The sequence below is a fragment of the Arachis stenosperma genome, chromosome 5 (assembly GCF_014773155.1).
Source record: "Arachis stenosperma cultivar V10309 chromosome 5, arast.V10309.gnm1.PFL2, whole genome shotgun sequence".
Taxonomy (NCBI): domain Eukaryota; kingdom Viridiplantae; phylum Streptophyta; class Magnoliopsida; order Fabales; family Fabaceae; genus Arachis; species Arachis stenosperma.
The window spans coordinates 76522877-76534870 of record NC_080381.1 but is presented as its reverse complement, the minus strand read 5'-3'; the positions used below and the strand labels follow the sequence as shown (position 1 = coordinate 76534870).

At 36.0% G+C, this 11994-nt stretch overlaps 1 non-coding gene across 1 annotated transcript; it reads left to right on the top strand.

Annotated features, from left to right (window-relative positions):
• Nucleotides 1-6443: 6443 nt before the first annotated feature.
• Nucleotides 6444-6547, top strand: LOC130984324 (small nucleolar RNA R71). Its single transcript, XR_009088266.1, has one exon. It is a non-coding gene; the product is annotated as a small nucleolar RNA R71 (small nucleolar RNA).
• Nucleotides 6548-11994: the final 5447 nt, after the last annotated feature.

Genomic DNA, 11994 nt, shown 5'->3' with positions numbered 1-11994 from the left:
CTTTTTACTCTTGGCTAGTGCTCATGGCTTGTGAATATTGTGTTTTTCTTTTTTTTTTTTGACTGCTTTTTCTTGCTTCAAGAATCAATTTCATGATTTTTCAGATCATCAATAATATTTTTCGTGTTCCTCATCCTTTCAGGAGCCAATATTCATCAAATTCAAAGTACAATTTATGCACTGTTCAAGCATTCATTCAGAGAACAACAAGTATTGCCACCACATATAATTAATTATAGTCTTTATTACTAAGAACTCAAAAATATAAATTACTTCTTTATTCTAAAAAATCTACTACTTTATTCATGCCTGATGATGATGAGAAAAATAAATTATAGCTTAATTGGAAATAAAATCAAAATAGATATGCTAAGTACTACTACTCCTATATAACTTCTAAGGTAAAATCCTATAATAATACTATCACAGAGTTAAAGCTGGGATTAGAACTTAACAACCTGTATTTTGGGAAGTGGATGTTCCTTTCTGTGGGATGCCTTCAAGAATTAATTTCTGATGCTTCATCTCCCTTAAGTTCACATCCTTGCTCTTCCTGTTCTCTTAGGTGCCATGATCTTAATGAGTTTTAGCTCAGTGATCATGGCAAATCACACCAAACTTAGAGGTTTGCTTGTCCTCAAGCAAAAGAAAGGAAAGGAGAGGAGTAGAAGGAGAGGTATTTTCATAAAAAGATAAGATGAGTGGAAAAAGATATTAAAAATATTTGAAAAAGAATTGGATTGGAAAAAGATTTGTGTTTATAAATTAAGATACATTTGATATTTTTGAAAAAGGGATTTTAGAAATTAGGGTTCTTAGAAAACCAATTTGATTTTGAAGGATGATATTTTGAAACATGTTTATGCAAGAAATCATGAATTGAAACTTAAAAATTTAGAAAAATTGTAAAGAAAAACGAATTTTACCTCCTCCCCACCATCCTGGCGTTAAACGCCCAGGATGCTAGCAAACTGGCGTTAAACGCCCAGAAGGTGCATCTTTCTGGCGTTTAACGCCCAGAAGATGCTCCTTTCTGGCGTTTAACGCCCAGATGGCTACCCTTACTGGCGTTAAACGCCCAGCGGGAGCTTCTTTTGGGCGTTTAATGCCCAAAGTATTTCTTACTGGCTTTTTCATGCCAGTGAGCTTCCAAATTTCCCTGTAACTCTGTGACTTCAACCAATTGCTATTCCACCTTTTGAAGATACTTGGACTCAAACCTGTAAAGAAATAATTAATTAATTAATACGAATAAAATTAAATTTTGTGATTGGCTGGGTTGCCTCCCAGCAAGCGCTTCTTTAATGTCATTAGCTGGACTGAGTTTTAATCAAGTCTCAGTTTTGAGTATTCTTGCTCAAAATTGCCTTCAAGATAATGTTTGACTCTTTGTCCATTAACAATGAACTTTTTGTTAGAGTCATTATCCTGAAGCTCTATGTATCCATATGGTGACACGTTTGTAATGACATATGGACCTCTCCACCTGGATTTTAATTCCCCAGGGAATAATTTGAGCCTAGAATTGAATAGCGGAACTTTTTGCCCCGGCTCAAAGACTCTGGATGACAATTTCTTATCATGCCATCTTTTCGCTTTCTCTTTGTAAATCTTTGCATTTTCGAAAGCATTGAGTCTAAATTCCTCTAGCTCTGATTCGAGACTCTCAGCCATATTGACCTCTCTTACCAGAGAGTCAATTATATCAACACTCATGCAGTCATTTGGGGTGTCTGGATGTTGCATGGCTTTAACAACATTCAGCTTGAACTCTTCCTCATTGACTCTCAAGGTTAATTCCCCTTTTTGGACATCAATGAGGGTTCGGCCAGTTGCTAGGAAAGGTCTTCCTAGAATGAGAGTTGCACTCTTGTGCTCCTCCATTTCCAGCACCACAAAGTCAGTAGGAAAGGCAAATGGCCCAACCTTGATTATCATGTCCTCAATCACGCCTGATGGGTATTTAATGGAGCCATCAGCAAGTTGAAGACATATCCTGGTTGGTTTGATTTCTTCAGTTAAACCAAGCTTTCTGATAGTAGATGCAGGCATTAGGTTGATACTTGCTCCAAGATCACATAAAGCTTGTTTGGTGCAAGTGCCCTCTAATGTGCATGGTATCATAAAGCTCCCATGATCTTTAAGCTTCTCAGGTAAGCTTTTCAGAATGACTGCACTGCATTCTTCAGTGAGGTAAACTTTTTCAGTTTCCCTCCAATCCTTCTTATGACTTAAGATCTCTTTCATGAACTTAGCATAAGAGGGTATTTGCTCAAGTGCTTCTGCAAACAGAATCTTTATTTCAAGAGTCCTGAGGTAGTTTGCAAAGCGGGCAAATTGCTTATCCTGTTCCGCTTGGCGGAGTTTTTGAGGATAAGGCATTTTGGCTTTGTATTCCTCAACCTTAGTTGCTGCAGGTTTATTACCTACAGAAGTGGGTTGGGAAGCCTTTTTAGAAGGGTTGTTATCAGCACTTGTATGTGACTGATTCCCCACTGGTATTTGAATGCCAGTGGTGGGAGCTGGAGTGGCGTTAGACGCCCCTTCCTTGTTTGTTACTGGCGTTTGAACGCCAGCTTTGTCCCTTTCTGGGCTCGGACTATCCTCAGGAGGATTTTGAGTATCCACTTGTTCATTTCTTGGTTTCCTGCTGCTTTGAAGTGAGGTATTTAATGTTTTCCCACTTCTTAATTGAACTGCTTGACATTCTTCTGTTATTTGTCTTGACAGTTGTTTTTCTGTCTGCTTTAATTGTACTTCCATGTTCCTGTTAGCCATTCTTGTTTCCTGTAATATTTCCTTGAATTCGGCTAGCTGTTGAGTTAGAAAGTCCAATTGCTGATTGAATTCATTAGCCTGATCCACAGGACTGAGTTCTGCAGTTACTGTTTTAGCTTCTTCTTTCATGAAAGATTCATTGCTTAAGTACAGATGTTGATTTCTGGCAACTGTATCAATAAGCTCTTGAGCCTCTTCAATTGTTTTTCTCATATGTATAGATCCACCAGCTGAGTGGTCTAGAGAAATCTGAGCTTTTTCTGTAAGCCCATAGTAGAAGATGTCTAATTGCACCCATTCCGAAAACATTTCAGAGGGCATTTTCTTAGCAACTCTCTGTATCTCTCCCAGGCATCATAAAGAGATTCATTATCTCCTTGTTTGAAGCCTTGGATGCTTAGCCTTAGCTGTGTCATCCTTTTTGGAGGGAAATAGTGATTCAGGAATTTTTCTGACAGCTATTTCCATGTTTTTATGCTGTTCTTAGGCTGATTATTTAACCACCTCTTAGCTTGATCTTTTACAGCAAATGGAAACAGTAATAGTCTGTAGACATCCTGATCTACTTCCTTATCATGTACTGTATCAGCAATTTGCAGAAATTGTGCCAGAAACTCTGTAGGTTCTTCATGTGGAAGACCAGAATACTGGCAGTTTTGCTGCACCATGATAATGAGCTGAGGATTCAGCTCAAAGTTACTAACTCCAATGGAGGGTATACAGATACTATTCCCATATGAAGCAGTAGTGGGGTTGGCATATGACCCCAGAGTCCTCTTGGACTGTTCATTCCTACTTGCTTCCATGATTGAATACAAGTTGAGAATTTATATGTTGAGAATTATTTATTTTATAGTAATGGAATAACACAAAATGGGATATAGATATAAAAATATTTTGAAGATATTTTGTGAAAGAAAATTATTATTATAATTTTTTTTAAATAAAATAAAAACGAAATAAATAAAAGAAAGTGGAAATATTTTGAAATTGAAAATTGAATTTTTAATGTAAAATTTTCGAAAAAGTAGTTTTAAAAATAGTTAGAAAATAATTTTTTTTTTTGAATTTTGAATTTTATGATGAAAGAGAAAAACACACAAAAGACACAAGACTTAAAATTTTTAGATCTAATGCTCCTTATTTTCGAAAATTTTTGGAGGTAAAACACCAAGGAACACCAAACTTAAAAATTTTAAGATCAAGACACAAGAAAAACTTAAGAACACCTTGAAGATTCACCAGAACACCAAGAAAACAAGAAAGAACACCAAACTTAAAATTTTTAGAAAACCAAAGTAAATTTTCGAAAATTATAAAAAGATTAACAATAAAACACCAAACTTAGAGTTTGGCACAGGATTAAATCAAGAAAAATTAATTTAAAAAAAAAAAGATTTTCAAAAGTATTGGTGCTCCCTTATCAAGAATATGACCCTTCTATTCTAGCCAAATGGGCAGCAAATATGACACTTGATGCAGATATTCCAATTAGTGCTTTAAAAGGAACACAAGTGAAACAAGAAAAGACATAAAGCAAGAAAAACTCAAGATCAAACAAGAAAAATAAGCAAGAACAACTTGAAGATTAATGAAGAACAAAAATCACAAGTCGAAAATTTTAAAGAGAAATATGAGATATGCAATTGACACCAAACTTAGAACAAGACACTAAAACTCACGAAAATTAGCAATTAATTAAGAGAAAAATAATAAATTTTGAAAAAAATTTTTTTTTTTTTTTGAAAAGAAACTATCCTATCAATATTGATTTAATGACTCTATAATAATAAAAATAAAAATAAAAATAAAAATAAATTATTCCTAATCTAAGAAATAAAATAAGCCTTCAATTGTCCAAACTCAATAATCCCCGGCAACGGCGCCAAAAACTTGGTGCACGAATTTGTGATTCGCACAACTAACCAGCAAGTGCACTGGGTCGTCCAAGTAATACCTTACGTGAGTAAGGGTCGATCCCACGGAGATTATTGGCTTGAAGCAATCAATGTTTATTTTATTTGTCTTAGTCAGGATTTCAAGAAAATTGTTTGGACTACTTGAACAATAGAGTTACTTGTTTATAAAGGATTGTGGAATATGTTGGAGTTTTGGAGATGCTTTGTCCTTTGACTTCAACTCTTCCTTGAAATCCTCTTCTCACACGCAGGTTCCTTCCATGGCAAGCTCTATGTAGGGTGTCACCGTTGTCAGTGGCTACTTCCCATCCTCTCAGTGAAAACGTTCCTATGCTCTGTCACAGCACGGCTAATCATCTGTCGGTTCTCAATCAGATTGGAATAGAATCCATTGATTCTTTTGCGTCTGTCACTAACGCCCAGCCCTCAGGAGTTTGAAGCACGTCACAGTCATTCAATCCCGGAATCCTACTCGGAATACCACAGACAAGGTTTAGACTTTCCGGATTCTCATGAATGCCGCCATCAATCCGGCTTATACCACGAAGATTCTGTTGGGGATTCTAAGAGATATTCATTCAGTCTGATGTAGAACGGAGGTGGTGTCAGGCACACGTTCATGGATTGAGGAAGGTGATGAGTGTCACGGATCATCACCTTCTTCACAATTAAGCGCGAATAAACATCTTAGATAAGAACAAGCGTGTCTGAATAGAAAACAAAGGAATTGTATTAAATCATCGAGACGCTGCAGAGCTCCTCACCCCCAACAATGGAGTTTAGAGACTCATGCCGTCACAAAGTATGTAATTCAGATCTGAAAATGTCATGAGGTACAAGATAAGTCTGTAAAAGTTGTTTAAATAGTAAACTAGTAACCTAGGTTTACAGAAAAATGAATAAACTAAGATAATTGGTGCAAAAATCCACTTCTGGGGCCCACTTGGTGTGTGCTGGGGCTGAGACTAAAGCTTTCCACGTGTAAAGGCCTTTCTTGGCGTCAAACTCCAGGTTTTGACGTGTTTTGGGCGTTCAACTCCGGATCATGACGTTTTTCTGGCGTTTAACTCCAGACAGCAGCATGTACTTGGCGTTCAACGCCAAGTTACGTCGTCTATCCTTGTGCAAAGTATGGACTATTATATATTGCTGGAAAGCCCTGGATGTCTACTTTCCAACGCCGTTGAGAGCGCGCCAATTGGACTCCTGTAGCTCCAGAAAATCCATTTCGAGTGCAGGGAGGTCAGGATCCAACAGCATCAGCAGTCCTTTTTCAGCCTAAGTCAGATTTTTGCTCAGCTCCCTCAATTTCAGCCAGAAAATACCTGAAATCACAGAAAAACACACAAACTCATAGTAAAGTCCAGAAATATGATTTTTGCCTAAAAACTAATATTATTTTACTAAAAACTAACTGAAACATGCTAGAATCTACATGAAATTACCCCCAAAAAGCGTACAAAATATCCGCTCATCACTTGCTGAGTCAACATTTTGTTCTGAGCCAATATGGCATTCAGAGCATCAATTTCAAGAAATCCCTTCCTCTAAGGCGTCCCATTATTCACGGAATTCCTCTCAGAAGTGTACATGAACTGGTTATTTGCAACCATGTCAATAAGTTCTTGAGCTTCTGCAGGCGTTTTCTTTAGGTGAATAGATCCACCTACAGAATGATCCAGTGACATTTTAGAGAATTCAGATAGACCATAATATAATATATCTAAAATGGTCCATTCAGAAAGTATGTCAGAAGGACACCTTTTGGTCATCTGCTTGTATCTTTCCCAAGTTTCATAGAGGGATTCACCATCTTTTTGTTTGAAATTCTGAACATCCACTCTAAGCTTGCTCAGCTTTTGAGGGGGAAAGAACTTAGCCAAGAAGGCCGCGACCAGGTTATCCAAGGAGTCCAGGCTATCTTTAGGTTATGAATCCAACCATGTTCTAGCTCTGTCTCTTACCGCAAAGGGGAAAAGCATGAGCCTGTAAACTTCAGGATCTACTCCATTAGTCTTAACAGTCTCACAGATCTGCAAGAACTCAGTTAAAAAATGGTAGGGATCTTCTGATAGAAGTCCATGTAATTTGCAGTTCTGTTGCATTAGAGCAACTAGTTGAGGTTTCAGCTCAAAGTTGTTTGCTCCAATGGCAGGGATTGAGATGCTTCTTCCATCAAACTTGGAAGTAGGTGTAGTGTAATCACCAAGCATCCTCCTTGCATTATTATTTTCGGCTGCAATCTCCTCTTCTTTTTCAAAAATTTCTGTAAGGTTGTCTCTAGATTGTTGTAATTTAGCTTCTCTTAGTTTCCCCTTCAGAGTCCTTTCAGGTTCAGGATCTGCTTCAATAAGAATATTCTTGTCCTTGCTCCTGCTTATATGAAGAAGAAGGGAACAAAAAATAATAATAGGGATCCTCTTTACCACAGTAGAGAGATTCATTTATGTTAGTAGAAGAAAAAGGAAATAGAAGAAGGAAAAGGTGAGAATCCAAACACAAGGGTGAAGTTAGCTTCAGATTTTTTGAGATGAAGAGAAGTGTTAGTAAATAAATAAATAAATAGAAGGAGATGAGAGGGAGAGAATTCGAAAATTAATTTTGAAAAAGGGATAATGATTTTCGAAAATTAAAAGAAGAATTAAAATTTAAAACAATTAGTTAATTAAAAAAATTTTGAAAAAAGGGGGAGATATTTTCGAAAATTAGAGAGAGAGAGAGAGAGGTTGTTAGGTGGTTTTGAAAAAGATAAGAAACAAACAAAAAGTCAATTAGTTAGTTGAAAAAGATTTAAAAATCAATTTTTGAAAAGGTAAGAAGTTAGAAAAGATATTTTGAAATCATATTTTTTTAAAAGATAGAAAGATATGATGGAAACGATATTTTGAAAACGATTTGATTTTTAAAATCAAAATTGATTACTTGACTAACAAGAAACTAAAAGATATGATTCTAAAATTTAGAGATTGAACCTTTCTTAACAAGAAAGTAACAAACTTCAAATTTTTGAATCAATCACATTAATTGTTAGTAAAGTTTTCAAAATTTTGAAATAAAGATAAGAAAAAGATTTTGAAAAGATAAGATTTTTAAATTTGAAAATTTGACTTGACTTGTAAGAAATAGCTAAGTTTTTAAAATTTTTGACTAAGTCAACTCAAATTTTCGAAATTTTGAGAAAAATAAGAAAAAGATATTTTTTATTTTTAAAATTTTAATAATGAGAGAGAAAAACATAAAAATGACCCAGGACATGAAAATTTTTGGATCAAAACCTATGATGCATGCAAGAACACTAGGAATGTCAAGATGAACACCAAAAACACTTTGAAGATCATGATGAACATCAAGAACACATTTTTGAAAAATTTTTGATACAAAGAAAACATGCAAGACACCAAACTTAGAAATTTTCAATGCCTAGACACTATGAATGCAAAAATGCACATGAAAAACATCATACAACACAAAACAAGAAAATTTAAAGATCAAACAAGAAGACTTACCAAGAACAACTTGAAGATCATGAAGAACACTATGAATGCATGAATTTTTTCGAAAAATGCAAGAATAAGATGAATATGCAATTGACACCAAACTTAAAACATGACATAAGACTCAAACAAGAATCACAAAATATTTTTGGTTTTTTTTTTCGATTTTATAATTTTTGTATATATTTTTCGAAAAACATATTAGAAAAAGAAAATAAGAAATTCAAATTTTTAATAAGAATTCCAGGAATCTTTCAATGTTAGCCTAAAGCTCTAATCCAAGGGTTGGACATGGCATAATGGCCAGCCAGCTTTAGGATATAAATTAGGCATGCAACAGTTGATACTTCATCCAACTCCATATACATGCCTTTTATGTTGACAGGTGGAAGCCTCAATCCAAAAGAATTTGGATATGGCTTTACAGCCAGCCAGGCTTCAAACTTGTTACATGAAACTCTAGAATCCATTCTTAAACATTTTGAAATCATAGAATAATTTATTTATTTTTTTTTGAAAATAGGGATAAATTTTTGAAAAAAAAATTTTGAAAAGAAAATTACCTAATCTGAGCAACAAGATGAACCGTCAGTTGTCCAAACTCGAACAATCCCCAGCAACAGCGCCAAAAACTTGATAGGCAAAATTGTGATTTCTGATAATGGCATTCATGTTCGTCCTCTCCCTGGTAATGACGCCAAACACTTGGTGCATGATACCATGGTCCAAACATAACTTCACAACTTCGCACAACTAACCAGCAAGTGCACTGGGTCGTCCAAGTAATAAACCTTACGTGAGTAAGGGTCGATCCCACGGAGATTGTTGGTATGAAGCAAGCTATGGTCATCTTGTAGACCTCAGTTAGGCGGATAATAAATGATTATGGAGTTTCCGAATAATAATAATAAATAAATAGAAAATAAAGATAGAAATACTTATGTAAATCATTGGTGGGAATTTCAGATAAGCGTATGAAGATGTTGTGCTCCTTTTGAATCTCTGCTTTCCTACTGCCTTCATCCAATCCTTTTTACTTCTTTCCATGGCAAGCTGTATGTAGGGCATCACTGTTGTCAATGGCTACATCCCATCCTCTCAGTGAAAATGGTCCAAATGCTCTGTCACAGCACGGCTAATCATCTGTCAGTTCTCGATCATGTCGGAATAGAATCCATTGATTATTTTGTTTTTGTCATCACGCCCAACAATCGTGAGTTTGAAGCTCGTCACAGTCATTCAATCCCTGAATCCTACTCGGAATACCACAGACAAGGTTTAGACTTTCCGGATTCTCATGAATGTCGCCATCAATTCTAGCTTATACCACAATGATTCTGATTAAGGAATCCAAGAGATATGTGTTCGGTCTAAGGTAGAACGGAGGTGGTTGTCAGTCACATGTTCATAGGTGAGAATGATGATGAGTGTCACGGATCATCACATTCGTCATGGTGAGGTGTAACGAATATCTTAGAACAGGAATAAACTGAATTAAATAGAAAATAGTAGTAATTTCATTAAAACTCGAGGTACAGCAGAGCTCCACACCCTTAATCTATGGTGTGTAGAAACTCCACCGTTGAAAATACATAAGTGATGAAGGTCCAGGCATGGCCAAATGGCCAGCCCCCAAAACATGATCACAGGATCAAAAATACAATCCCGGATCTGGTCAAAAGACCGAATGGTCAAAGACGCCTTGTACAATAATAAAATGTCCAATTTATACTAGACTAGCTACTAGGGTTTACAGAAGTAAGTAATTGATGCAGAAATCCACTTTCGGGTCCCACTTGGTGTGTGCTTGGGCTGAGCTTGAGCTTTACACATGCAGAGGCTTCTTTTGGAGTTGAACGCCAAGTTGTAATGTGTTTTTTGTGTTCAACTCTGGTTCGTGACGTGTTTCTGGTGTTTGACACCAGAATGCAGCATGGAACTAGCATTGAGCGTCAGTTTATGTCATCTAATCTCGAATAAAGTATAAACTATTATATATTTCTGGAAAGCTCTGGATGTCTACTTTTCAACACCGTTGAGAGCGCGCCATTTGAGGTTCTGTAGCTTTAGAAAATCCATTTCGAGTGTAGGGAGGTCAGAATCAAACAGCATCAGCCATCCTTTGTCAGCCTTCTTTCAGAGTTTTGCTCAGGTCCCTCAACTTCAGCCAGAAATTACCTGAAATCACAGAAAAATACACAAACTCATAATAAAGTCTAGAAATGTGAATTTAGCATAAAAACTAATGAAAACATCCCTAAAAGAAGCCTAATCTTACTAAAAACTACCTAAAAACAATGCCAAAAAGCGTATAAATTATCCGCTCATCACTCACCCCATACTATTATATATATTAAAAAGCTCTGGATGTCTACTTTCCAATGCAATTGAGAGCGCATCATTTCAAGCTCTACAGCTCATGTTATCTCCTTGGAATGTGAAGAGGTCTGCTGGCCTTACTGCAGGTTGATACTATGTTCATCTTTGCACTTTCGGGGTAAGTTGTCTTCCTCAGATTTAATGTCCACCATGCAGTGCCATATATGCTCGGAAAGCTCTAGATTCCTAATTTCCAATGCCGCTAAAATTACCTCATTTGGTGTCTTGTAGCTCATGTTATTTATGTTGGAGTGTGAAGAGGTCAGGGTTGCAAATCCTCTTTACTCCTTTTGAGCTTAATTGAGCATAATTTGTGCTTCTTTGCTTCTTTTTCTACTTATTTCCTACAAAGTTTATCAAATAAAAAGATCAAAAAAATATACAATTTAAGCACAAAAGCATTCAATATTTAAGCACTAATCATCAATTTCTTGTATGAAAAGTCATAGAAAAACATGACATGATGGCATGTCATCAATAGGCTCAAGCATCAATAAGAATACAATGTAACATATGCAAGGAAGATAATAAGCACAAGAAAATCATTCACCTAGTCTAACTCCAAGACAATAAAGCATGGAAAAGAAATAATTGGAGTTAGAGAGGGTTGAAACATAAATCTTTCAATATGATACAAAGAAGCAAGTCATGGGTAATGAGCATATGAATGGTAAAGATGAGGGACAATAAGCGCAATGCACAATAAGAAAGCAAGTGTAATGAGAAAGGAGCACTTAATTGAAAGCATAATGTAAAAGTGAACTAAAAATGTCAAAGGTGCTTTTCAACAAACACTTGGTGTGCAACATTCAAACAAAAAGCAAATTGAATAAATTCAAAAATGCAATACCCCAAAATAAAATACCAATAATCAAAACAATACCAAATAAAGCAGATAAATCAAGTGATATCAAAGTATCCAACCAATGCAAGTAATGTAATGGAGTTCAACACCCATGGAGAAAAAAAATGTAAAAAGAAAGAGAAGAAACAAAAAGGAAAAGTAAACAATAAAAGCAAAATGCAGCTAAGAAGAAAGAAAAATAGAGTAATAGCATGCAAATTAAAAGGAAAGGAATATTAAAAAGCAAAGGAGAAAGAAAAGAAATAAAACCTTTAAAGGAAGAAGAGAGTGGAGTTGAGTATAAGTGAGAAGGGGAGAAGTGAAAGGGGAAAAAGAGAGGATAGAGAAAATGTGGGACCGCCGGAGGTGGTGGTCGCTAGTGGTTGAAATCGCCGGAGGTAGTGGGCGGAGAAGAGGTGATAAGAGGGATGAATAAGATAGGAAGAGGGAAGAGAAGAAAGGAAATAAAGGAAGAAGAGAAACAAGGCGCGCTACATATCAGCTGCGTCGGTGATGCAACGCGTACGCCTCATCCACGCAGATACGTGGATGATTGAAACAGGGTAGTGACGCGCAATCG